The sequence below is a fragment of the Ischnura elegans genome, chromosome 2, assembly GCF_921293095.1.
Source record: "Ischnura elegans chromosome 2, ioIscEleg1.1, whole genome shotgun sequence".
In the NCBI taxonomy this organism is placed as follows: domain Eukaryota; kingdom Metazoa; phylum Arthropoda; class Insecta; order Odonata; family Coenagrionidae; genus Ischnura; species Ischnura elegans.
The window spans coordinates 37,220,588-37,247,702 of NC_060247.1; the positions used below are offsets into that span (position 1 = coordinate 37,220,588).

At 37.2% G+C, this 27,115-nt stretch overlaps 1 long non-coding RNA gene across 1 annotated transcript in view; it reads right to left on the minus strand.

Moving 5' to 3' along the window:
* LOC124153616 overlaps positions 1 to 3,224 on the minus strand; it is a 90,035-nt gene extending 86,811 nt beyond the window's left edge. The window contains exon 1 of the long non-coding RNA XR_006863705.1: positions 3,049 to 3,224. This is a non-coding gene — a long non-coding RNA (uncharacterized LOC124153616). The remainder of the gene's footprint in view (positions 1 to 3,048) is intronic.
* Between the last annotated feature and the right edge of the window lie 23,891 nt (positions 3,225 to 27,115).

Below are 27,115 nucleotides of genomic sequence, written 5' to 3' on the forward strand. Positions count from 1 at the left end.
CGAAAAACTGATAGAGAAACCATGCCAATTCGAAGGTATCCACTTTAGTGTATAGGACGATAATGGCATAATGATAGATATAATATTAGAATGGAAATGAGCAGGAGTAGAGGAGTGTGTACCACTAACTATGTATTTTTATTTGGTGAGAAACTTTAGCATAGTACAAAAAAACTCGTAGATAAACGATGCCTATTCGAAGGTATATACTTTAGTGTATATGACGATAATGGCATAATGCTGGATATAATATAAGAGTAGAGAATATTACAAAGCCTATTTAGTGTGAACCATCAAAAACCTATTAGTTTTCTGTGATTGATCTCAAACAAGAGCACATAAGCTTCCCAGTTTTTCCTGCCCCAATTTTAGATTCCCAATACATTAACCAGAAACCATGTATGTACAACGAACGAATTATAACACGAAATTTTACGCTACCTACGGCGTAATGAGAGAATTTTTTTGTTTGGCAATTTTCAATAAAAGTGATAGAACCCGTTTCAAGGCAACTCCTTTATGGCTATGGATCAAGCAGCATCTAAAGACGCAATGCAGCCTGTAGTGCATTTTATGCGTAGGTAATACCAGTCCCTATCAATCATCCTGTTGAGAAAAATGAGAGTAGTGCGTGGAAACAGATGTATTATTTTATACTATTCGTCGCCTTTGAGAAATTCGGAGACGCATTTCCCAAGCGTGAACCCGGTGGAGAGAAGGACGAGAAAGCCAACAGAGGGTGACTTTTGAAGTTCTCTTTCACCCCAACGAAAGGAAATGCTCTGTATTTGAAGTCGTACTTTCCAACTCGTGTGAATATTACCCGAGGTTTTTTCGGGGTTTCCGAAAAAAATTTCAGTACTTATTGAATAAACTACCATCTACCATTTAATTTTAGTTCATAAAAAATGAATCTGATAATCAACAAATCAAATATGAACCAACATCATTCTCTTAACACATAAATGAAAGAAAGGGGTTTCAACCCTGGCGAATTAATTTATGTAATCGTAATTGCAGCGTATATCAATATATTTCCATTTTATCATCACAGCTAAAGATTTATCTCTTCTTACAATTTATTGCATAATATCTCCTTCTTTTAATTTTAGTCTCGCATTTATTCTGTTGAAGGATAATTTAAGGCATATTCCGATCAAATTATACTTTTTAAAAACTTCGTTCAATATGGAATTTCACAGTCCTTTCTGACGGTAAGTAATGATCTATTTTCTTGCTTAGAATATACTGCTAAGGTCATTTTCTTCATTTATTTTTACTGCTCTCGTATATCGTCAGAATTCCTTAAGTTTGCTACACTCTTTCTCAGGATGAACATCAAAATTTAGAATAGTGTAGCTAAGGACATGCATTTTCGATTACCGTTTCATTTTGCGACAGTCATATGTCAGATAGAATTAAAATAATCAAAATTCAGGGACAAAAGCTAGCCAAATGTCCGTTCAACTATTCGATTTCAGAATATTCCTGAATGGTTATGGTGTCTATCTGAATTGCTAGAATATGTGCATTTTAATTGCAATGTATAAGTTAGGGTAAATAAACACTAACCCGTTAAAAAAATCGGTGGCAATAGTATTGGAAATTCATTTAGCTAACCTTTTTCATCGTAACTATTCTAATGATAAATCCCGAATATTTTCCTACACATTTATCATCGCATTCGTACCGATAGTACTTTTTCATTCACTCATATGGATTTTTGGAAAAATTTTGGGTTTTTTTTTGGAATTTCTTTGTATTTTATAAGGTCATGCTGCATTAATTAACATGCATTATTGTAATTGTTTTTTGCTAGATGAATGTTATTGATGCTTCTATTTGTGATCTGAAGTAAAAATTTCCTTGTTTTTTAACTGATTAGGGATGTCATATTGTTTTAATTTTTGTATTGTACCTATTGGAAAACTAGTGTTTTACATACACTTTTAACGCATAATATATTTTTCTCTTCAGAAAAATGTAATTTAAATTTTATTGCTCATCAACTACTTTACAAAAAATTTAATATTTCGCGCACAATAAAGGAGAAGAATGTGGGCCTTAATTTGAACACCTCGCCTTGAATAAGGTTCCCTTTTTTGTTCTTAATCACCTCCCATCAATATTTTTGGCCACTGATTATTTATCTGCACCATTCCTAATGAAGAATATTTTGTGGTAATTTAAAATGTAATGCTTGAGCATTTGAGTATAAAATTTTATTTCCATATTCTCTTTTTGTTCCAGAAATACGACATTAGATTAATTGTTGACATCTTTTTAAATCACCAAATGCAATTCTTCTCTAAAATAATCATCGGAAAAGATGCACGAATTTGAAAATATTACGTCTTCGTAAACATTTTCAATATGAATCATAATCATTTTTTTGATTTACAGTTTTGAAAATATTAATGCACAATACAATATATGTTCTGTTTTGAACCGTTTAATTTCCTCATACCTCATAGAATTACTCCTCGAGCTTGACTCTGAATTGAATGATGATAATATAAATCATATTGAGGAATAGTATGAACTAAGTAACATGATGGATGGAGTAAATTATTTCAATGACAGTAATCCCTCTATCACCATCATTCCTGTAGCTTGGCTCACCGAATTAAGATAAAATTACTTTCGCTTTTCCTGCGGGTGAAAAATTAGGAAATGAAAAATAGGAAACATCCAACCTTTAAAAAAAGAAGTATATTGTAAATTTAAAAACAAAATGTTTTAGATTTAAAGGAGGAATTTATTTGGAGGATAGTATAAACACTGCCCTGGCTGTAATTAAATTTTGTAAAATCGTCGAATAAATTGAATTGAAAACGCTGCTTATAACCAATTCACAGAAATGAGAAGTAAATCATAATCTTGTGAAAAAATCCCTCAACTCGCTCTTATTTTACGTAACTCTCCGGGCAATTGGTTTATTTCCGCGCGAATATGATGCGCTAATATGACGAATATCTTCACTTTCATAAATACTTTCCCGTCCAAAATATACGCACTAAAACACGGGGAAGAGAAGAAGTAAATTACCTCTTGTTAGGGAAAATTCCTCGTGATATCAGCAACTCGAACCCTTGACAACGGCTGGTGTTGGAGACGGCACTTAATAACTCGCTCGGCGACTTGCAGTCTGCTAGGGAGTTTCGAGATGAGGAGAGAAGACTGGTTCACCACGAAGCAGTCGTCGCACTGCTCTGAGCTACACTGACGGCGCGCGCCTCGGATCTCAACTCTTGAAGGAGCGCGCTGATTTCTCGGCGCATGCGCACGACTTCTTTTCGATTGTTCCCGCCGCGATAACGGAGGCGCAGCTGTTATGGGCGACGTCATGGAAAAAACATAAACAAGCATTGTAGGGCGTGTGCCTATGTTTTGATCCAGTTTGTTTTTTGTCGCCAGTCGTCCTTAAATCAAACCTAATCCCAATGTCTTTTTATTTGTTTCTATGACAACCGCAGCGAACCTCATGAAACCATGGCACGAGGTTTATTTCTTTTACTCGCTTAGCTCGCTGGGGGGGCTCTGCCCCCCCTAGGCCCCCCCGAAAAAGGCCTTCGGCCTGTTATGCTCACTGTGGGAGGTCTTACACTTTTTGTTTGCTACTTGTTACTTAAGGATCGTTTACTTTTAAGCTGGCTAACTTAGGTATAAGCAATATTTCCACTTTCACGTAAAACGAGCGCATGGTACGTAGGCTACAATGTGAATGTAAATATTTATAAAGAGAAACGTTTTTCTGAGGGGCTAAAAAAGTAAAATAAATTTCTACGAGTTTCTCTAACTTATTCAATTCAAATACAAAAAACGTTGAGACCACGTTCCACTGTAACACCCAATGCATACGTAATATCATAACATAACGACTTTACGAATTACAATGAAAAACACGTTTATTAATTATTCTCCACAAAACAACCAAATTCTTGATATACGAATAAGATGTAACAGCTGTTCCCCTTCGTAAGCGAATTACGTTGGGACTGAATATCAATATCTAGAAACAAATGCGCCTTAGCATGAATTGGGGCTAGTATAACGAATTTTATCGAAATATTATTTATCGTGATCGTGAATGATTTCACTTCAGAAATGCCTCTATTTAAAGTTTTAATGAATCGGGATACACAAATATCTCAGCTTTAATATCCAAAATGCAATGCGCAATAACTCTGGTGAGAACGGAGTGAGTAACGGATCACAGCCTTTGGTGTACAAGACATTGTGAATGTCAAGATTTCGATAATTTTCACAGTTGAATAACTTAGTCACTCAAGGAAACGTGATTAACGCAAGACAAATAATTGAATAAGAAATACCTTTATTTGCACTTATCTTCCATATTGTATTATTCACTGCCTATTCACTCCTGCAGCTCACGGATAACATTGTACATTAAAAAGGAAATTAACGGAAAAAAGAACGTAAACAAAAATAAAAAGTTATCACCATCACAAAACACGATAATAAAATCATTTTTACCAACCTATATTATGTAAGACTTGTTTAAAAGTCTTCCTACTACAATCGTGTATCGCCAACAAGATACGAACTATAGTCAACAGCACGAATCATATTTCTAATATGGCATTTAGAGCACTTGTTAACTTTGAAATTAATAACCACCACACTCTCGATGCAATATACCAAAAACAACAACTAATTACTTACCTTACATTTCTCCGCTTTTGATTTGAATGCGCTTTGATTTAAACAGATGTTTGTTCTTGCGGAAAGAAGACGCAAAGAAATAGACACTTCAATTATTACTTTCTTAATTTCCTACCTTATATTTATCAGTTTTTCGTTTCATTTCCCTTATCTTCTTTCCCAATTTAGCTCCTCTTGTTTGCATAAACAAATATGTTGCTATGATAGTTCGTTTGTATGACTGCCGCGCCGCCATTGGAATTTGGTGGCCATTTTTTGAACTAATCCTCATACACTCAATTTTAATTGAATAGACGGATAAATAATTGTAAATTTAGTGTTTTCATAATTTTTCCTGGGGTTTCAGACAATTTTAGAGGGGGTCTTCATTAGACTTTTTGCCGTATCTCGTCTCGTTCACCCCAAACATTTGTATACGTGAATGAATGAATGAGTGGTCGTTAAGGGGCTTCATGTTATATAGATTAATTTGCAGTATAACTTAGTTTCATTTAAGGCTTTAAGTTAAGAAAGGTAATTACTATACCATTGATATCATACAAAAATTGTAATTATAGGTTTTTATGAGAAATATATATATAGTTGGAAAATAGGGCAGGAACCATATTTTGAAGCTCAAAATTCGATGGAAATATTACGTTCTCTAATCCGTTCTATTCTCCAAAAATCTGATAACAAATCATTGCAATCTTTAAATTTTAGTGACATTTGAGGTTTGAATGCGATGAGACAATGTAAATTGGGGCCACAGCGGGGGAAAACGGTCTCTCAAAAATAATCTCCTCTTGAAACGTTTGCAGTTTTTTGTCTCTGCGTTTTTTAACCATGGTAACATTGTTACTAAGGTCAATGTCCATTTAGTCGTTGAAAGAATATATGCAATGATAAAAATTCTGAAAATAATATTGAGTGAGCAATATTTGTAGGTATCCATTGCTAACGTAATGACTGAATTAATTATTATTTTAGTGTAAAATAATTAGCTTCCGTAAAGTATTGAGTCACACTACCGCTGTAATTCCCACAGTTTCCTTCATCAAAGAAAACGGAAGGCATTGATTGCGATTCGTTACCCACCATTAGTGTAGTCATAATACACAAATTATTTGGTTTTAGAAATACCGGTTTAGACGAATGGCAATGGTCAATTTTATCCTCATTTGAAAAAGGCCAGATTGGCGCCCATGCGATGCCACTCGACGTGACGTCACAGGGACCTAGTTTCTATACAAGAAGATAGGTTTTGCATCGTCTGAGATTTCCAATGCATGCGTGAGGCACAGAGCTCAGGGAAACATCTCTTAATAATCTCCTATTAAAACTGGCTAAAGTCAGAAAGCTTTCTTCATTTGATAAGGTATTAATAATCCTTATTTAAGCCAAGCGCTACCAGCCAGCAGGGTACTCAGCTACCCGCTAGCAGCCTGCGTCGTATCAGCGCTCAACTCGCCTCAAGGTCACCTCACAGGGCGGTAGCGGGAACCACAAATACGGCACACGGAGAGATTTCCCGGCATTCATACTTCGCGTCGCGTTTTCGCGCGCTTGAAAATTTTCGCTTTTCATTTAATCGCGAAAATTAGATATCGTCATTTAAAAATCTAAAAGCGTACGTACTCCAGGAGTAATAATCTTTCGATTTAGGCAAAAGAAATAATAGGAAACTACCCCATTCTCTCACTTTGTCCATTATGATATTCAAATCTGCTATAAATTCGTGATAAAACAATCTATGTTACCTTTCAAACCTTTATGTTACTTAAGGAAATAAATATATAAATTAATGGGACCAAAAGAGGATTTTTTTCATGCTTTAATTTTTATGTGCCTGTTTTGATGGCTTATCTCCTACTTTCCAAAAAAAATTCAACCTTTTTCCATCAGGAAAAAAGACTTATATCAAATATAGAATAGTTAAATGTAAAAGGCGCTTAGTGAAAACTTTATTTGCCAAGAAGTAAGTATAAAACAAATCTCTGATTGTAGTTAACTTAAAGAAAAATTTGATGATATCAGACTCATGTTTCTTGATTAGTTAACTGTTGCTTATACCGCCTCTGTTTTATAAGCCTGAATCACACAATCATTTTTTTCGTCATTTTCGGGTGATCACTTCAGCGATCTCTAGAGTGATCACTTGCAAATGACAGTCGCCGGCAATTGTTTTTCGTGATCACTCCAATGATGAGGATTCCCATCAATGTTTTCATCACTCGTCTAGTCGCTTTTTCCGTCGCTGAAATCCCACATCAGCCAATCAGAACGCATATCCGTATGGAGCGATTGCAGCGCAACGTTTGACAATCGTGGGAACGACATGGGTTAACATAAACATGAAAGTACTTAAAATCCCAATGCACCATATTGATGAGTCCGAGGTCAGTATCTCTTCCTTGTAGCCATTCTCTCGTCAGGATTCTACGACGCCGTCGTTCATTTCGTCGCCGATGCAATTTGAACTGCTGCTTCTGCCAAAATCAGTCTACGCCAATGTAAATCATCCATAGTGGCACTCCCAAATTTGAATTATATCAACTTCAGGATTCAGGCTATAGATTTCCGTGATGCAGGTCCTTCGACAACGAGCTGTGATATCGGAAATGATGCGAGAAGCGACGGCGGGAGGGACCGTGTGATTCAGAAAAATGATCACTCGAGCGATCACTTTTCCGGTCCCGAAAATCGATCGCTGGAGTGATCACTGAGAGGGACGAAATAAATGATCGAGTGATTCAGGCTTAAGATGCGATATTGTCGTTTCATAAAGTGAATCTAACGAACGAAACGGGGAAATCTAACGAGCAACGAAGTAGGACGATCACAAACAACAACATTTAGGGGCAACCTAACCACGCACGACTCCAACCCGCGACCTTCGAAATATTTTGTGCGAGTTTACCTATTCAAAATGTCCTCGAATACTTTCTTTGCCTACACCCGTCGGCAAGTTTGGTAACATTGCTATACGTTCGAACGTTAGCCTTGCCATTTAAGTCGGGCATTTTCTCATGTTTTTCTCCTCGTTGGTAGAAATTATTTGTTTTGCTATTTTAATTAATATTTTGACTTAAGAACACTCATGCCAAAACTTTTGGTTAATTATGAAGTTTTCTCGGGCTTCACACCATGTAATTGGAAATATTAATGCCAACGATTCTATGGATAAGTCTGCTACCGTCTTCAGGGCACTGAGCGGCATTTTTAAACCGGTAGTCCTTATTCTTTTCGTTGACTGCTGCTAGGCACCTCTTTTTCTAAATTAAATTGAGGCCTACTGGTGGGTCAAATTCATTATCTATCGCACATTATAAAGGGAAATGTGACAAGGGTAAATTTGTTAGATAGTTTCTGTTACTATAATCGGTACATGGCTATGCTGCACTCTAAGGAAACCATTCGTCCGTCCTTCATATTCAACTATAATAATAAACGAACATTCAACCAATTTCATAAATACTGTCCATTAGTATTGTATAAAACCATACTTTACGTTGGGCTATCTTTCATGTAGTAAATATTGTGGCCATTGTTCATACAGACAGACAGATGTGCAAACAAGGCAGTATGAATCACCAAAAGGTCATTTCCATTTGAATTTATTCAATGACTGAAAGGGTTAGGATAGTACCAAAATGTATTAGAGTGCTCAATGGTATTGGAGCATGCAAGCAAGAAAGCCCTGACTAGTAGATAAATATCTTTCGAACTGATGCGGATACTTGAATATCTCCGAATGCTTTCGGTTACCTCAGCGAATGCAGAACAGGTGTCTGAGTGAATACCACCGCATACCCATGTGGTATTAGTATGGGTACTAGATTACCTCTGCTCAAATACATTTTTTGTACTTATCGCGACTCACCAGACGAATACTTAGTACAACGGTACCAGTCTCAGTAGCCGAATACTTGTAGTAAGGCCTGAGCGTGATATCAACATGTCGGAAAATCGGCATTTAAATATATCGGGAATCCTAATCTGAGTTTATACCATTGACGATACAAGGTTGTTCGTTAGAATGGTGATGCAACATCCGATAACGAAAATCAAGACATCGCGCCCGATAAAAATATCACAATGAAATATAAATATCACGATATCGGATTATATTTAACTGATTTAAAGTTACTCCCTGATTAAATATCACGATACATTATCCGATATAATCCGGAACATCGTGATAGTTTATCGGGAGGGGATTTATTATAGGATTATAGGTACATCATGATATTTTATTTTGATATTTTCATCAGGCCCAAGGGTTATAATATTTGGTATCCTCATGGCCAATTTTCGATGATCAGCCTTATCTTATTCTGATTGATATTGAATTTTCGAGTACCCATATTATTAACCGAGACCCGTGAGCACCTACCTGAATTCCACATTAATTTTCTATCAGTAGCCCTCGTCATGACGGCAGGTAATGAGTTCAGAATTGATTTCGTGAAAGTAGTCCGCTTTGCTTGGAGAGAGAGAGTTCCCCAAGGGGATATATGGTGAATAAATAAACAAAAGACGGGCGCATGGTTTTCGTGGAGTGCAGCATTGCTGAGTACTGATTCTAGTGAGAGAAACGACGTAGAGACTTTTCCCTAGCCGCTTTTCCCTTTGTAACGTGGAATACGCTATCAGTACGTGGAAAACTCATGAGGCGGGCTTTCCCCTTTGGGAAATTCTAATCCAGCTATATCATGTCTTACCAGCAAATAAATCAAGCGAGATCTAATTCAATCTGGTCTTATCTATATCAATTCTAATCAGGAATTTTATCAAGTATGTTCTCATCATACCTGAAGGGCTTAGAAGATAAAATTAACGTATTTTAATCAAGATCGGGGTCTGATCGGAAATCCGATTAGGTATGATCTAAAATATGATCGAGTATGATCTGACAACTGATCTGATTAGGCTGGAAGCACCTCGTTTCCCGATGAAAATTTTAGATCAGACCTGGCCTAAAATTTACATGTGTGTTGTCAAAGATTGAGAGCAGGTTCAGAAGAGCAAACAGCTACAGATCGATCCGGCTATTTAATTAGAATTTTGAATGTCTCAGGAGGAGAACTATTGTCTCTACGAGGATGAGAACACTGTCACACCAAAGCTTGATTTTTTTTATATATGTAGCTATGGTGAAATATGTGTATTCAATATGCGTACACATATGTTATCCGAGTATGGGTAAATATCATTTGATATCCCAATTAGTGAAGTATGTCTTATGAATAACTAACATAAGGAAATTAGTTGTGCGTCAAAGAGTGCGGGTAAAAAAATTTTCACCAGAGAATTTATTTACAAACTACATAATATGCGCATCCAGAATATATAATGAGGTTTAGCATTAATGAGGCTGTGTTGCAATTTCGTTGATCCCAAATGGAAGGAATTCTTATTAATAATCCAGGTGGCCCTATAAAAAATTGGTGCATCAAATGTGAAATTAATAACATGAGAATCAAGATTTTCATGAAAATCGAATGCCGACTCCAAATTTCCAACGAAACAACCTGGATGTATAGAGTCAGCAGCGAAATCAATACTTAAAGCTTCTATAGTATATTTACTTTTGTGTCTAACTGTTGTTTACAGACACACATGGTGAGAGCTAACCTCTACAAAATACAGTATTTATTTAGGAATCCTGATAATAGAGGCGACCGCTATTTTATGACATATCCCCTCGATAGTGGCCTAATGGGGTTAAACTCGAATTCCCTTGGACCACAGTAACGGGGATGCTTAAATGATGGAAGAGAATGGAATATGAAGCTTAGATTATGTGAGCCGAAACGCGTCGTACGCATTAAATAAGTGTGGAAAAGTGAAACTACCTTTTATAACAATAAGTCGAACTTCCACTATATCGCGCCTGAATTGATTGAATTCATTCATAAAAAAATGTTGACATTTTAAATATTTTCTCATATGTATAGTTTTACAAATAGACAATAGAAAAATTAATGCATTTAAATGACCAAATACTCTTCTTTGTGCTCATGCACGTATATTTACGGAATACTTCGGATAAATAGGAAGATATGGCTGGATAGTAGATTATTTTCATTTTTAGAGGAGTATTTGGGGGTGTTGTGTCAGCGAATGAATGAAATGCTTAAATTAATGTGGTGCTTTCACCAAAAAGAGAGACGCGGCGATAAATTCGGGTAGAAAATGTAGACCAATCAAATAATCAACTCTGTTTTTTTCAACAATTTTGATTATACTTTGCCAAAATTGGTTCATTGATTTTGGAAGGGGAAAACTTAAAGATATTTTACGGTAAAGAAGTCCAGAAGTTAATACAGCTGTGAATGACTTATGACTTCATGTTCTCTGGGGATTACTCCAGGTTTTTGAGACAGACAAGATATCAGTAGCTGGATTTAATCCCGCATATTGAGGACAATTTTCAGGCGAAATTAAACATGCATGACAACAATAAAACAATATGGTGTACATGAAATTATAGATTTTTGCGAAATAAATATATTTGTTATTCGCTTTCTAAAATTTTTTAACATTTTATAATATTCTACATTTGAAAATAAGCTAATCTTTTTTCCCAAGAAGCCAATTTTATTTCAAGGAAAATGGGTAAAACAAGACAAATAAATTAAATTGCTACCGATAGGAATAGTACATTATTATATAAATAATTGTTAAGTTACCTTGAGATACATATGAAAAAGTTCCAGGCATCGGTTTAATTTGCTTTTTCGTTTCTGTACAAGCATTTTTATGTTCTGTCATTTGGCATGTAATGCAATGAAGACATAATACGGCGCTCAAGCCAAAAATGTATGCAAGTTAGAAATTTCAATGTATACCACGATAATTCAGACTGATAAAATAATGAATACCAAAAATTTACGTAAATAGTCTCGAATAAAACGTCACTTACTACATGGCAAAGAATTTTCTTGTACGCTATTTATTATTATTTCGCGAGAAGAAATGAACCGTTATTCATGCGTTAGTCCTTAGTTTCAATGCATTTGAAAAATTTGGTTCTCTTAGACTTATATACTTATCTGTACCATTCATATTTTTTGTGGAAAATATATATCTATATACATCCATAAAAAGGATGGCTGTTCGTCTGTCTGCTATGCGTTTCCAAACGGCTCAACGAATTGCAATCAAAATTAGTAAATAGGTGCATCTCATGCCCTAGAACCCCTTTGTGCTACTTTCGGTCGTGTCCGGCACGTCCTCTGCGTCGTTTTCTCACTACCGTTTGCTGCGTCACACGTCACAACTTCTAAAGGCCGCTTTACACGGTGAAAGATCATTCGAATGACCGTCATTCACCGTTGGACATCCTGCCGGGTAGGCACACTTCCTCACTCACTCAAAGGGAAAACGTAACTCAAAGGATTCTATGCTCAACCATAAATCCTCTAGGCGCAAATCATTGAGCTGGAGTATTCGTTCACTTGATGATTTTGGTCTGCGCACGTACGGACACACAGCGATCAATGTTTTGGAGCGGGGTGTACGATTATCTCGTGCACAGTATATGGAAATCGTTTTTTTCTATTGTTTGCCGTTACATACGTATACCACCAGTGGCGGATCCAGGAAAGGATCAAGGGGGGTGGCTAAGTGGGGTTAAATATTCCAGCTCTGTTGGGGGTCGGGAAAAGTTACCATTCTATCTAGTGTAAATTGGATACCCAAGGGGAGTGCTATAGCCCCCTTAGCCCCCCCCCCTATAGATCTGCCACTGTATACCACCACCTGCTTTGTTAATTTACCTAAAAAAACTAATACAAAAGATCATGAATTCCAGGTTCCAAGTTTCCCTCTTCTCTGGGTACTATCCTTCCCGAGCAACGCCGGGTGTTCTGCTAGCTGTTAATAAATTCTTAATCCTCAGAAAGCAAAGTTTTTGGCCCAGGAGAATTTATCATTGCTTCTTCCATGGTAATTTACCCTGAATAAAGAAATACCCAAATAATTTTGTCCCGCTTATGATTTTTATTCGATTGCATTTTACAGATAACTATTTCTCTGGCGGTAGGCGATATCAAATAATTAGACATAGAGTCCCGCATCTGCGCAATATGTCCTCTGATGCTGTATTGTCCTCTCTTTCCTTGTCCAATCTGTAGAACCACAGACTTAAAACGGGCTTAAAATTTCTACATAATATCTTAAACTCGACTTCTGACTGCCCTAAACTCCTATCTTTGTTGAATTTTAGAATACCGGCTCGTTCCACCCACTCGCTCTCCCTACTCCATCTGCCTATTCCCAGAATCTCCCTGACCAAGCGCTCACCTTTACATCGCCTCTCCTCCCTTCTAAATTCGCTCCCTCCTTCCATAGATCCTTTTTACCTGTCTTGCAAAAAATTCACAGCACAAGCTTTGTCCCATCTATCTGCCAATTGATTTTTTTCCTTTCTCTACTGGTTAATTCCTTTTTGGTTTTTATATTGTTATTGTATTGTGTCTAATTCATGTTATCGTTAAAACTTTTCACTGTAAATTTTCGTCGCGGCTGTATGCGAAAAATTCTTAAATAAATAATGAAACACTGACTTGTAATTTTCCACAAAAATAAAATTTAATTCGACTCGAGTTTCGATGTTACTACATCATTTTCAAGGTACAACTGAGAGAGGAGAAATGGGATGGAAGGTCCTCAAGGAGGTGGCTGGAATGGGTAGAAGTGCAAGGCGGGGGGGGGGGGGGGAGGGGAGAGTGGAAAAACCAGAGGAGGTAAAAAGGTAATAAAATTTTATTTTTGTGGAAAATTGCAAGTCAGTGTTTCATTATGAATCAATTCCACTCCATCTCGCTTGATTCCTCGAATTTTATTCTTAAATAAATAAAATAAATAAATAAATAAATTCGAAGGCATAAGTAATATAATTATCAATATTTTTACCTACAAGGCGTCTGAATCGAAGACCTCGTAAATCTGGCAATTCTTGATTCCCTTATTTTAAAGAGCCCTCCGCTAACATTTACCTGCATTTGTTTAGAGACTCAACATAGTGCGATATGCTATTGTATTACTCGGAACACATTGGCCCTAAATTGCTTGTGTTGTATAATTGTGGTGTCGTGATATCGAAGACAGAGATAAATGACGTAGATAAGTAATTTATCCCTTTCCTTTGGTTCCTCCTATTTTCCCTTGACACACTTACCGAGCATTATGGCATGGTGTTTTAAATTCTCTGGTAAATACTGACGAATACTGTGCGGTGAACCTTGTGGACGCCAGCAGTTACTAAAATCGGGGAATAAAAGCGAAACACTTATGGGCTCTAACTAAGCTCTTGATAATTCTTTCGATGCACAAAACAATCTCCTACCTCTCTATATGCTCTGCTAAGGCTGCAGTTTTCCTCGCAGCATGCAGTCTTCCGTGTTCCATGCTTCAGATCCGGGAATGTCTTGATGCTGTTGAGAGGGGGTTAGTTTTCACGCAAATAACACTTCCGAGGATTGGCTACGTTCCAATGCACCATGAAGAAAATAACCACGACGATGTCAAAAAATAATTATTATCCTGCAAAGTGACGAAGTACACAGGGACGGTCTGGAATGATACGGCGCCCTCGGTTCCGCTTGCTCCGGAAAAGTTTAGGAAATTGCATGCCCGAAAATTGATTTTGACGCTATTCTGGCTCTTATAAACTAAACAAAAGTTAATAAATATAGCAATTTATTAGGAAAAAATACTACAAAAAGTGATGATTTCACAGCTTATAAAATATATTATAGTTTCGTTATCTATTTAGCGAATTTATTCCTTAAAACTACACTGAAATCTATAAAAACCTCTACAATAACAATTTCAAAAAAAAGCATTATCTCTTTTATCTTCGGACACCTTTATTTTATTTATTTGTATAATACGTTTCAACTAAGTGTGTAGTAAATGAAGCAATTAATGAAAACGTAAAATTTGATTTTTGCAAAAAACTGTGGTTAAAGTAGTATATTTTTAATTACACCCTCAAGATATGCTTCACGATAGACGCGAGCGTTGTGGAGGGTCCCCTAAGCTTGGACAAGCGATTTCCGACCAGCTGGCAAGACCAGACCGCCCATGGAAATACAATTACTTCATTAAGTTTTGTTCCTTATTTACTACCAAACCTCGACCCCAAAATATTACGTTCGCAATCAGCAGACGTATCATAAGTTACGGTATATCCATGGCCTACGGCATATCGCGGCTCTTGACTGCCCAATGAACGGATGGCATTTCGTCCCTCCCCTCAACGGCTGGCTTGTCGTAACGCACCACCTCCGTTTATCCTCTTATCGCTAAACACCACCCCAGCCAACGGCAAACCCAGCATTGGGAAGGAGAGTGAGTACTCATCCGCAAACAGTCAAATCTGAAGTTAAGTGGGGCAACTTACAGGAATACCTACACATATGCTATATTCGCCGTGGAGACACAAGCCTCATATCTCGCAGATTTTTGCTTCTAGGACGACTGATTTTCTCTAAAATGGACATTTTCGAATCCGGCTATTAGAGTCGCATGTTATGTCAAGAGGTAATTTCGTAAATGGTATTTACTGGGATTTACTGACTAACATTTCAAATATATCCTCATGAAGGTATGGATACTTATTATCTTACAGTACGTGTCCAAAATCCCTCTCACAGGGGCAGAAAAAAAAGTAAAACCTGAAATTCTCATAGTGGCAGTCAAAACACCACCATTTTTATTTCACAGTATATTGGAGCACATATTAACCTTCAATTTAAAAAAAAATTGGATGAGTTAACTGCTCTGCCTTTTGGTGATAATTCTGAAAATATGAAGTAATGTTTTTGAGCTAAAAAAATCGGTTAATTAACATCTGTTGACATCATTTTGGCCAACATAACAATGCAAGGGGAATAAAAGACATTACTATGGAAGCTATGTACTTGGATAGACAAGGGGTCAAAATTTCATTCAAATATGTTATGTGGTTTCTGAGTTATGAATTTTTACCCTGTGCCCTGCACTCTGGAATTTGACTCCCACTAGCGCCACTTCTGAGCAAACATCTCAAACTTTGACTCCTCATATCTTGCAAACTATGAGAGTGAGAGAAGAAATATTTTACATGGGTCATTAGATAGGTGATAGTAGCTAGTGACAAAAATTTCATCAAAATCCGAGTCGGTGGGTGTCATTTTGAAAATTTCTGGGTGATTTGACGTGGAATGACCCTAATGCTCAAAACTTCATTTGAGGGTTTTTAATATGGTAGTTTCCTTCATCAAAGAAACCAAAAGGCATTAATTGCGATTTGTTACCCACCATTACTGTATTCATAATATACAAATTATTTCGTTTTAGAAATACCGGTTTAGGCAAATGGCAATGGTCAATTTCAACCGCATTTGAAAAAGTCCAGATTGGCGCCTATGCGATTCCACTCCACGTGACGTCACAGGGACCTAGTTTCTATAGGAGAAGATAGGAGTTATGCATCGTCAGAGGCTACCAATGCATGCATGAGTCACAGAGCTCAGGGAAACATGTCTTAATAATCATCTATTAAAACTGGCTAAGGTCGGAAAGTTTTCTTCGCTTGATAAGGTATTAATAAACCTTTTTTAAGCCATGCGCTACCAGACAGGAAGGTACTCAGCTACCCGTTAGCATCCTGCGTCCTATCAGCGCTCAGAGCCTCGATCAAGGTCACCTACCAGGCGGGAGGGGGAACCAGAAATGCGTCGCACGGACTTTTTCCCTTCATTCCTACTTACGCGTCGCGTTTTCGCGCGCTTGAAATTTTTCACTTTTCATTTTATCGCGAAAAATAGATATCGTCATTTAAAAATCTAAAAGCGTGAAATACGTACTCCAGGAGTAATAATCTTTCGATTTAGGCAATAAAAAAATTATAGGAAACCACCCTATTCTCGCCGTGGAGCTACAAGCCTCAAATCTCGCATATTTGCTCCTTTGACGTCAGTTTTGCTCTAAAAAAAGCTTTTTATAGCCGGCTATTAGTGCCGTATGTTATGTTAGGAGGTATCTTCGTAAATGGTATCATTAGAATTTGTTTACCTTTTTTCCTCGCCTTCTGTAACTTTCGGTGTTGTTGACTACCCATTGAACGGCTGACTTATCCTCTTCCCCTAAACGATTGGACAGTCGTTATGCAGCCCCTCCCCTTATCTTCTTTTCGTTAGGCACGACGCCGGCCAATGGCAAACAGATCATTGGGGAGGAGGGTGAGTAGTCGTCCATAAAGAGTAACATCTGAAGTTAAGTGGGGCGACTTACAGGGATACCTCCACCTATGCTATTCTCGCCGTGGAGCTACAAGCCTCAAATCTCGCATATTTGCTCCTTTGACGTCAGTTTTGCTCTAAAAAAAAGCTTTTTATAGCCGGCTATTAGTGCCGTATGTTATGTTAGGAGGTATCTTCGTAAATGGTATCATTAGAATTTGTTTACCTTTTTTCCTCGCCTTCTGCAGCTTTCGGTGTTGTTGACTGCCGATTGAATGGATGGCTTATCGTCCCTCCCCTGAAGGACTTGCTAGTAGTAATGCACCCCTTCCGCTTCTCCTCTTTTTCACTGAGCACCAAGCCAGCCAATGCCAAACAGAGCATTGGGAAGGTGGGTGAGTAGTCGTTCACTAACAGCAACAGCTCAAGTCAAGTAGGGCAACTTATGGGGATACCTTCTTATATATTATCCTTACCGGGGAGATACAAGCCTCAAATCTCACAGCTTTTGCCCCTGGGGTGTAAGTTTTGCTCTAGAAAGTGCATTGTCGAATCTGGCTTTTAGTGTCGTACGCTATGTCAGGAGGTATATTCGTAAATGGTATCATTAGATTTTGTTTAAATTTTTGCATCTCTTTCTGAAGCTTTAGGGCTTGTTGACTTTTAGGGCTGTGATCTCATAATGTACCTCTAGTGCTTTGAATCCCTCTTCTGATTACCACGCCAGCCAATGATAAAGAAGGGAGTACCTCATAGTGGAGTAGGGTGAATGAATGAATGAATGATTATTTTTATAAGTTCTTTGTAAAACCTAAGATAGCAAAAAAATATATGTATTTATGTAGAAAGTTTTGATAACATCACAAGCTTAAGATGATAACTTCAATACGTTGAGGAGACTAATTTAACCCCTAGACTTCAAATAGGAGTACAGCCTTCCTTCAAACGAATGAAGTGATAGTGGCGTCTTTATATTTGGTGCTATGTACATAGTTCCAGAATCTAGATGCTGGATTTTAAATATATTTTGGTGTGGGCTTGAGGAATTTGAAGGCCAGAAACATGGCGGGTGGAAATTGCAGTAACTTTCTTGCGGGGGATGAATAATTCGTACAGGTATGCAGGAGTCTGGTTTTGGAATAAGGAGATCAGAAAAGATTCCAGGATATAATTCCTTCAGCAATGAAGAGGTAACCAATTCAGATCAATGTAGAATTTGGATAAATTTTCATCCCTACCTAAATCGAAAATAAATCTAACACAGGAGTTAATTAGCCATTGCAGACACATTTCAAATACACTAGGTAAGTCACAATAGACTAGTATACAGTAATCAATAATGGGGAAGATAACACATGTGGCAAGCATAATCCTCGTGGAAACAGGAAGATTTTTCTTTTGTAGTTTCAATAAGTAAAGAGCCTTATTCCCTTTATTAAATACTTCAAGCACATGCTCATCCTATGCTAGATTGCAGGTTAGCATGAGTCCAAGATATCTTACAGTCTTGGCAACCGGCACAGTGGTGACCGGCACAGTGAGCAATTGTGTTTAGAAGTCTTTTATTACCAAAAATTATAGTTTGAGTGCTGTTGGGGTTGGGGTTTAAGGGTGAGTATGTAGTTGCCCAGTAACAACAACAGCTGAAGTCAAGCAGGGATTCTTCCTCACATATTTTTTTTGCTGTGTTGGTACAAGCCTCAAATCTTACTAATTTTTTACTGTACACCCCAAATACACTCTAAAGACGGCATCTTTGAATCCAGGTCTGAGAGCCAGATATAAAGGCTGCTATAAACGGTGAATGATCATGCAAATGATCATGCTGAATTATCACGTGATCATTCTTAGGATCATGTGAGCAAAATAGAACATGTTCTAATTTTCACTGAATGATCATGCGCATGACGGTTCATTCATGAATTTTTCTGTTATACGTGGTTAATAATCATGTGCATGATCATGCTGAATGATCATGTGAATGAAATCATTCGCCGTGTACAGCTGCCTTAATATTTGGAGGTATTCTCATAAATAGTAATAATGCCACTGCTCCATGGATGCATGGAAGACCCACCAAGGCCTTAGGGCTGTAGACATTTTCCTTTGGTAGCTACCAAATGAAAGCAAATGTAAAATGGCAGCAATAATATTTATTCAGAACTAGTACAGTCTTTTACAAGACTAACATAAATGAGCAAACAAGTCAGGCCAGTGTAAAATATTTCTTGAATGAAGTTCTTCATAAGCTCCTGCATAAAAAAGAAAAGAAAGAAACATAAAATTAGTTAACTTCATGTAAATTGTTTCTGACAACACCTAGTGAAAATGCAAGAAAGATATGCGAAATGGTTGGACTTGATGAGCTTCAAAGCCATAGGCAATGACTAAAATAAAGGAGTACAGGCATCCCCCGAGTTACGTATGTCTCGACTTACGTAAATCCGTACTTACGTAAGCGATAACCGTATTTCAAATGATTACGTTAATTTTCGAATGCGAGCGCGAAGAAGTATATATTCGCTTGTACAACCTATGGTAGAAAAAATATCGAATAGTTATAGAGTTTTTTACGTGCTAAAAATAACAAAGTGACCCATTTTTGTCATTCCTCGAAGGAAATTTCATTAATTTCTGTAGAAAAATCGCTTATAAATCCCAAGTCAATAATCAACGTGAAAATTTGCAGTTCTAGCGATGGATGTGGTGGCGTATGTGGTTGCGCTCATTCCTGTACGATACAACTTGTTATACAGCAATCTCTGAAGCGCCAACGCAAAGGTTCGACTCACGTAAATTTCGACTTACGCATAGTCTGCCGGAACGCATCTCTTACGTAACTCGGGGGATGCCTGTATTACACTATCAAAATAATTTTTTGGGAATATCAACAAAAAAAATTATATTAGACATAAAAATGATTGTATAGATAATGTCATAATTCAAAACTTTTATAGAGAGAAGACATAGAAATATGACATGGTAATTTCTTACAAATCCCTGAATCTGTTGCACAGAGTACTTCAATACCAGGTCACAATTAAAGAAAGATTCATATGCCATTGGCAGAAAAAGGTATAAACTTAATTTCACTTTCAGAATACAATATGAGATAGAGAAATGAAAAAGGAAAAGAATTAAATATTTACAGAAGAATCACTTGAAGGGTGCATAATTGTGGACGTGATACAATGAACATTGTATGAACTCAGCTCCATGCGATGTAATCCCAAAGTCCCCTGGTGCCTTTTGTTATGAGCAGCCTTGAATCATTCCCAAGATTCTATCCTCTTATCCCCTTCCCTAATTGAAGTCAATAACTTAATGAGGTGGGACTGCAAATGAACATTTCAATGCATCTTTTTTTTGCTAAATAAGCTATAAGTAACTACTTTGTACTTTCCACACAGCTTCTTATTTAACCCGATCAAATTCAACAACAGTGTGTCACTTTCAAGGAGGTGAGCCGATAATTTTGAACTATTTGTTGCACATATCGTTGTTTTGCTGCCATTGATAGCAAAAATATTGATAGTTTTCATTCACTCATAGTATTATTAACTTACCACTTTCTAAAAGGACCATAATAAATGGAAAATAATTGAAAAGTTAGCAATTCAAAACCCAAACGTTCATCAGCAATGGAATGATACACCTCCATTACCAGAGCATTAAAATATTATCATACATTTGAGCAATACTCTCACATTGATTCTATGGTGCAGATCAGGCCTGTGCTGGGCCGCCAGACATTGGGACGTATCCTGGTGTGCCCTCCAGCCTGGATATCTTTGGTGCCCTCCTGTTCCGAAAATGACAAATTTTTCAGTCAGAATAGCAACATTGAGCAGTTGACTTGATTTCAATGATGTATCATTTAACAGCATAATTAACGACATCTTGAGAAAACAAACAATAATTTGAATTAATATATTCCTTCTGGATCATTGCGGAAGTCCACCCCAGCATATAAAGATGAAGCCCTCTGGTCATGCCCATCCACTGCCGTAAGAATGGGTCCAGCATGGACCTGGTGCAGATGAGAGGAATAATTGATTTCCGAGAACCATAAGTAACTCTTTTATTTTCACAAATTCCTATGCCAAGAATATTGCTACAATAAACATATCTTCAATACCACTCTTTGATTACATTTGAGTTCAAACTTATAATATGAATATATCCAGATCAGCATACATATAGCAATTTCATACCAAAAACAGTAATTCTAATTGTAAGTTCAAACCATTACGTATGGATGTGACATTTTTCATAAAAAAACACGGAGGAATAACATTATTGAACCAAATGTGTATCCAGGATTTTTTTTCGGGGGAGGGGCACAAGAGTCTCACAGATAGTCTTCTCAAATTTCAGACTAAAAACAACATATAGCAAGTCTAGTGAGGGGCAAGGGTCCCTCATATATATCTCCCCTTTGGGTATCCAATTTACACTAGATAGAATTGTAATCTTATAGCCCTCCCATTGTCCTTATCCTGGATCCAACACTGGATATAGGCATAGTGTTGGGCCAATAGCAGTAGTCCACTATTGGTAAAACATATGGCTGATCGTAGGTAAATAATGGTATACTGTTAGCAAAACAGTGGGCCAGTGATGTAGCCACGGGAGTGGAGGTGGGGGGGTGTTTCCAGGTTACAATCCCCCCTTAAGGCCTTAAAGCTTTTACTTCATCCAATTTGTATACTTAATTTTAATACATACCATATATGTCTGAATATAGTCCCCCCTTTTTTTCCAAAAATGTCCATGGTAAAAGTAAAGGGGGGACTATATTCAAACGCGTTTTTTTAATTATTTCCTGAAACTGAAGTCTCAAAATTAGGGGAGGGGGACTATATTCAGAGGGGGACTATATTCGGAGAAATACGGCACTTGCACAAAATTACAATTTTGAGTCCTAAAAATCACGTTTTCAACATTAAAAATCCCAAAATTTTTGGGGGAGAGCCCCCAAAATCCAAAAATCTCCCCCATTTATAAATTCTGGCTACGCTTCTGCATTATAATCCATGTTAAGCCAACATCAGGTCAATGTTGCCCCATTGGCTGTATGTTGGCAAATGTTACATGCCAATGAAGACCCAAAGTCAGTAACAATGTTGGGCCGACTAAAAGCCTACATTTCCTAATCAAGAGCCTATTTTGAGCCAATACTGGGTAGCTATCCAAGTACATACTTGGGTATCCCTGTTGTGAGTGAGAAATGAACGTTGAAAATAATTTGATGCATGAAAAAAGAAAAATATTTTTTCAAAGCTCCTAAAATTTTATTGCAGCTAAAAGTTTAGCTGAAGCTGGCACCTGAGGTTGTTTGACAAGTTTCAGAAGTACAGAAACAATTACCATTTTCAATCAAATTGGTACCCTGCATTTGACGTAAGGGCTGGAGATGAATTGCTACACTTAAAAAGTAACCATACAATACATACGAAACAGATTGGTATCTTAGCTAGAAACATTCTTCTTACATTAGTAGATTTGTGTCTGCTTAATGGAGTATTTTAAGCCCCAACAAAAAATGATACTTATACCAGTAATTCAGAATTGGTTTGACCAATTCACCTCAAAAAATCAATATCTTCCTTATTTTCCTTTGGTTTCACAAACACTTTTGCGGCTGAGCTTACAGCCACCAAGTGCATCCACCAAGCAGAGAAATCAAGGGTAGAGACCTTTGAAATGTGCTGCTACAGAAGAAAGGATCAAATGGGATCAACTGAGTTAGTAATGAGGAAGTCCTAAGAAGAGTAGGAAAAAAGAGAAGCTTCATGAATACCTTGAATAGAAGACAGAACAACTTTAAAGGTCATATCTTGAGACATGATGGCCAGATGTAGACATTAATCAAGAGACAAGTAGATGACAAGAATGGAAAAGAAAGACCTCCAAAAAAATATATGGAACAGGTAAAAAAGGATGTGAAAGAGAAGAAATACGTAGGTGTGAAAAGATTAGCTGATAGGAGATTGGAGTGGAGAACTGTGTGAAACCAATCTAAGGATTGTTGACCAGTGATGATGATTTTGATGAGATGCACAGGCATACCACCAAAATAATGAATGCACTAATATATAATTTTTTTTCTGAAAATTATTGCGATATAAAAATTCTCTGTGCCCAACTGAATGATAAGAACAATAATTTTTTCTCAGCAGGTAAAAGCAATGGTTTCTAGGTAATTCAAAAAGACTACAACACCCAAATATGGCTCGCAGATCTCCACCTTTCATGATACGATTTCAAGAATTACTTATTTCATATGATGTTTATTTTATTCAAATCTCCAATTAAGTAGTATTTATATTGGAAATTAAAAATGTTTAGAGTAAGAATTAAATGTGATGCACAGTGTTTCTCCAGATTATAAAATATTCAGAAAAAATAGATGATATGGAAGGATGACCTGGCAATAGTTAAGAAAATAATTTTGGAGGGATAAGTATCTAATAAAAGAAACAATTTACACCCATTTTATGAAAGCAGTGATTTAACATCAATAGTATGTAAAAAAAAAACTTAATAGGTAGTCAAGTGCCTTTTCTTTCCTGGAACAAGATTGTAGATTTATTCGCATGGAAAGGAAAATATTGTCTCAGTGAACCACTACCAATTGTTAGAAAATAGAGGAAAAATTCATAGAAATAAAATCATAGCCAGCCAAGAATACCATGGGTGGTATCAAAATCAATCTAAAAGATTACGTGTCCACCAACGGTTCCAGCAATGGGACATGGGGTGCCAGGAGGGAGACCTGGGGGATAACTCCCCAGCAGTAATTGGGGTCCAAACAAAATTGCCATTTTATCTAGTGTAAGTTGGATACCCCAGGGAGATTTATAGTCCCCCCTAGTACCCCTCTGGATTCACCTCTGCTGGTAACCAATTTTGTTTTGTCAATAGCATTAGTTTCTCAATGGAGCCATTTGGACCACAATGGATTCACCTCCTAGATTTTGATAGAAGAGTAAACCGTATAGCATAAGGGGAGCTAGATATATTGCCCTCCTTTAGACGCCTCTAAAATGTTTGTGGGTAAATATTAAGGAAATTAAAACCATAATAATAAGGAGCAGTCTGGAGTGATTGGGGGCCCTCCCCTGGAAAGTTTTAGGAAGTTGCATAACTGGAAATGGATTTCGATGCTATTCTGGCTCTTAATAACAAGATAATAGTTAATAAAAAACAGAAATTTTGTAAGAAAAAATACTGTGAAAAGTGAGAATTTTACAGTTTATAAAATTTGATGATTTAGTATGGTTCTATTATCTATTTTGTGAATTTGTTCCTTGACACTGCACTGAAGTCTAAAAAATCTAAAATCTCTGAAAGATGTTTTCAAATAACCCATTCAAAAGGCATCAGGTTCACTTCTTCTACTTGTATCTTCTGACACCTCTATTTTATTCTTTTTTTATATAAAATTTTTCACTCACAATCAGCAAGCTGTTCATTAAGCAACAAATAAAAACTTAGAATCTTATAATTGCAAGAAAACTTTGGTTCAAGTAATCTGAGTAGTGATGGCATAAACGACTTTTTTTGTGGAGCTGCCTTACCGCTCATAACACACTCCTGAGGGCTGCTCACACAGTGCGACTCAGCAAGGTGCTTCTGGGTTGAGGGGAGGGGGGAAGAGAGGAGTGGAAGAAAGGGGAAGAGGGGAAGGTGGTGAGGGGGGATTTATGAACAAACATTTAAAATGCAACATTTCCTAGATCACAATTTGATAAACTGATTTCACATCAATCAACTATTGCATAGTCACAATGTTTAACAGGTGATATAACTGAGGAACCATTTCTGCCGATACGTTATATATCTTTCATGGAAGACGGAAAATATATTCCATCTCCTGTGCTTAGAGATGATGGCAATTTAAAAAATTCTATTGTAACAAAATATTTTCTATGAAACTACGTGATCATGTTAAAAATTCATAATTAATTGCATTGATTAATATTTGCTGTTTGTGTTAGAACAAATTTTCATTTTTGCCTCGTTATCTTTTCATAAATTTGCCATTGCTGAAAACTTTTACATGAGTATCTTCCACCATTTTTCATTCACAATACATGAAACATGCAAGAGAGAGAATTACGATAAGGGTCATGTGAGATTCTTTGCTGTAATACTCAGATAATGTATCAGGAGAATTTTTCAAGCAGCGTGAAAAGATGAGCAGTAGGCTACCCGCGAAAAGTGCCATGAGCTTCCTTTGACCCACCAAACATGCTATGAGCCTCACTCAGAAAATGTTTGTGTAAGGAGTCATGTGCACATGCAGTGGCGCAGCGAGGGGGGCTTTGGGGGGTAAAACCCCCCCAGAGCTCAGAGAAATTTTTAATTTAAATCCATTTTACTTAATTTGATTGATATTACTAACAGAATAGTGTAAGGATTTATATAATATCCATCCGAAAGCCGTAAAACTCACCATTTTGAACCATTTATCTTAAAATTCCGCAATATATAAATCTCGCACCTACCGATTATCCTGGTGGGTATTCCATACCCCCACACACCCCAGTATTAGTTGCACCTAAACCTCCCCAGCCTTGATTTCTAGCTGTGCCCCTGTGCACATGGAGTCCGACTTCCACCACACAGGACTCCAACGCGCACATTGTGTGCTGAGGGAGTCGTGAGCGCCAGGAGTCTTGACTTCACCTCGCATAATTCCAGTGCACATTATGCACGAAGGGAGTCGTGTGCGCACGGAGCCGACTTCTACCGCTCTCGACTCAAACACGCACAGTGTGCACGGAGGGAGTCGTGTGCGGTCTTCGAAGGGGAGGGAGTCACGACTCACCAAATAAGACTCTCTCGCCTCACAGCTCTACCTGCTAAGTCTCACATTTGAACTGACTCACTTGCACAATGCCTACCAACAAATCTGAGTCTTTTCTTTATTTGCACATTTCATACACGCTTCACAATAGATGCAAGCTCTGGGCCCTTCGGCGATTGCCACCCAGCCAATCTGGCCAGACCACCCATGATAATACTACCTGTGAAATGATATCACCTTTCAGATAAGGATGCCTTCCAAGTACAAATACAAAACAACCAGGAAATTAATAAATGCTGGGCATGGCTTAGGCAAACCAGCCTACACAGGAAGAATAAAAGTATTAAAGAAGAGCAGCTGGAAGGTTAATTCAATTTGGTAGTCACAATTACCATATCATAACCAATACACACATTTTGGAATAAAAACCCACCTGATATTCCTTTGAAATCAAAATCTAATGAAGTTTGGTCATGAATGGCTTGCATTAATTTCTCATATTATTTTCATTTCTGTGACAAAAAAAGCCACCATCTAGTTCCTTGGCCAATAATTATCAAGTTTATTTCTAACCAATGCATAGAGAATTAACAAGACAGTCATAAATAATTTCAAAATTATGGAGAGTTAGCCACAATAAGAAAAAGTAACCAGAATTCCAATATTGTTTTCTTCTCCCTTCCTCATACCTCGAAACATATTTGTGTACCCTGGATCAAAATAGCTTCCATGACAATTCACTGTGTTAATACAGTCGAACCTTGATAAGTGAGAGTTCAAGGGAACGGCAGTATTTTCTCGCTTATAGAAGTTTCTCACTTGCAGGGGTGCTGACTTATAAAAAATATTGGGGGGCCCATACTGGGGGTTATTTATTTTATAAATACATAGTGGGTTTTAAAGTTCTTTTTAGCATTTTAGAAGAGTCATATGATCAACAGTAGGACCCTGAAAACCAGACTTTCGATAACTTGACACTCCAGGGAAAATCGACAAGCCTGACACATATTTTTCTCCCCCAATATCGAATTTTGAGGGGGCTCGGGCCCCCACAGGCCCCATGGAGTTTGCGCCACTGCTCACTTAGCAAGCTTCTCATTTACAAAGTTTTCGGAATGACCTCTCTCACTGATAGAGGTACAAATAAGTAAGTAGAGGGAGGAGAGTGCAAGGAATCCACAGTTATATGCTTATTATGTATGTAATTATATATAACTTTAAAAAATTTACATTGTTTATTTAAAGATCAATAAGTTGATGCCTTTTGAGATAATCTTGTGGAATTATTAATATGTTTTTTGATGTCATTTCTCTCATCAAAAATACATTGTTACCTTTTTAAAACAACTCTAGAACTGGATGTCTCGACTCACTTAATTTGAAGAAGCGGCTATGGAAA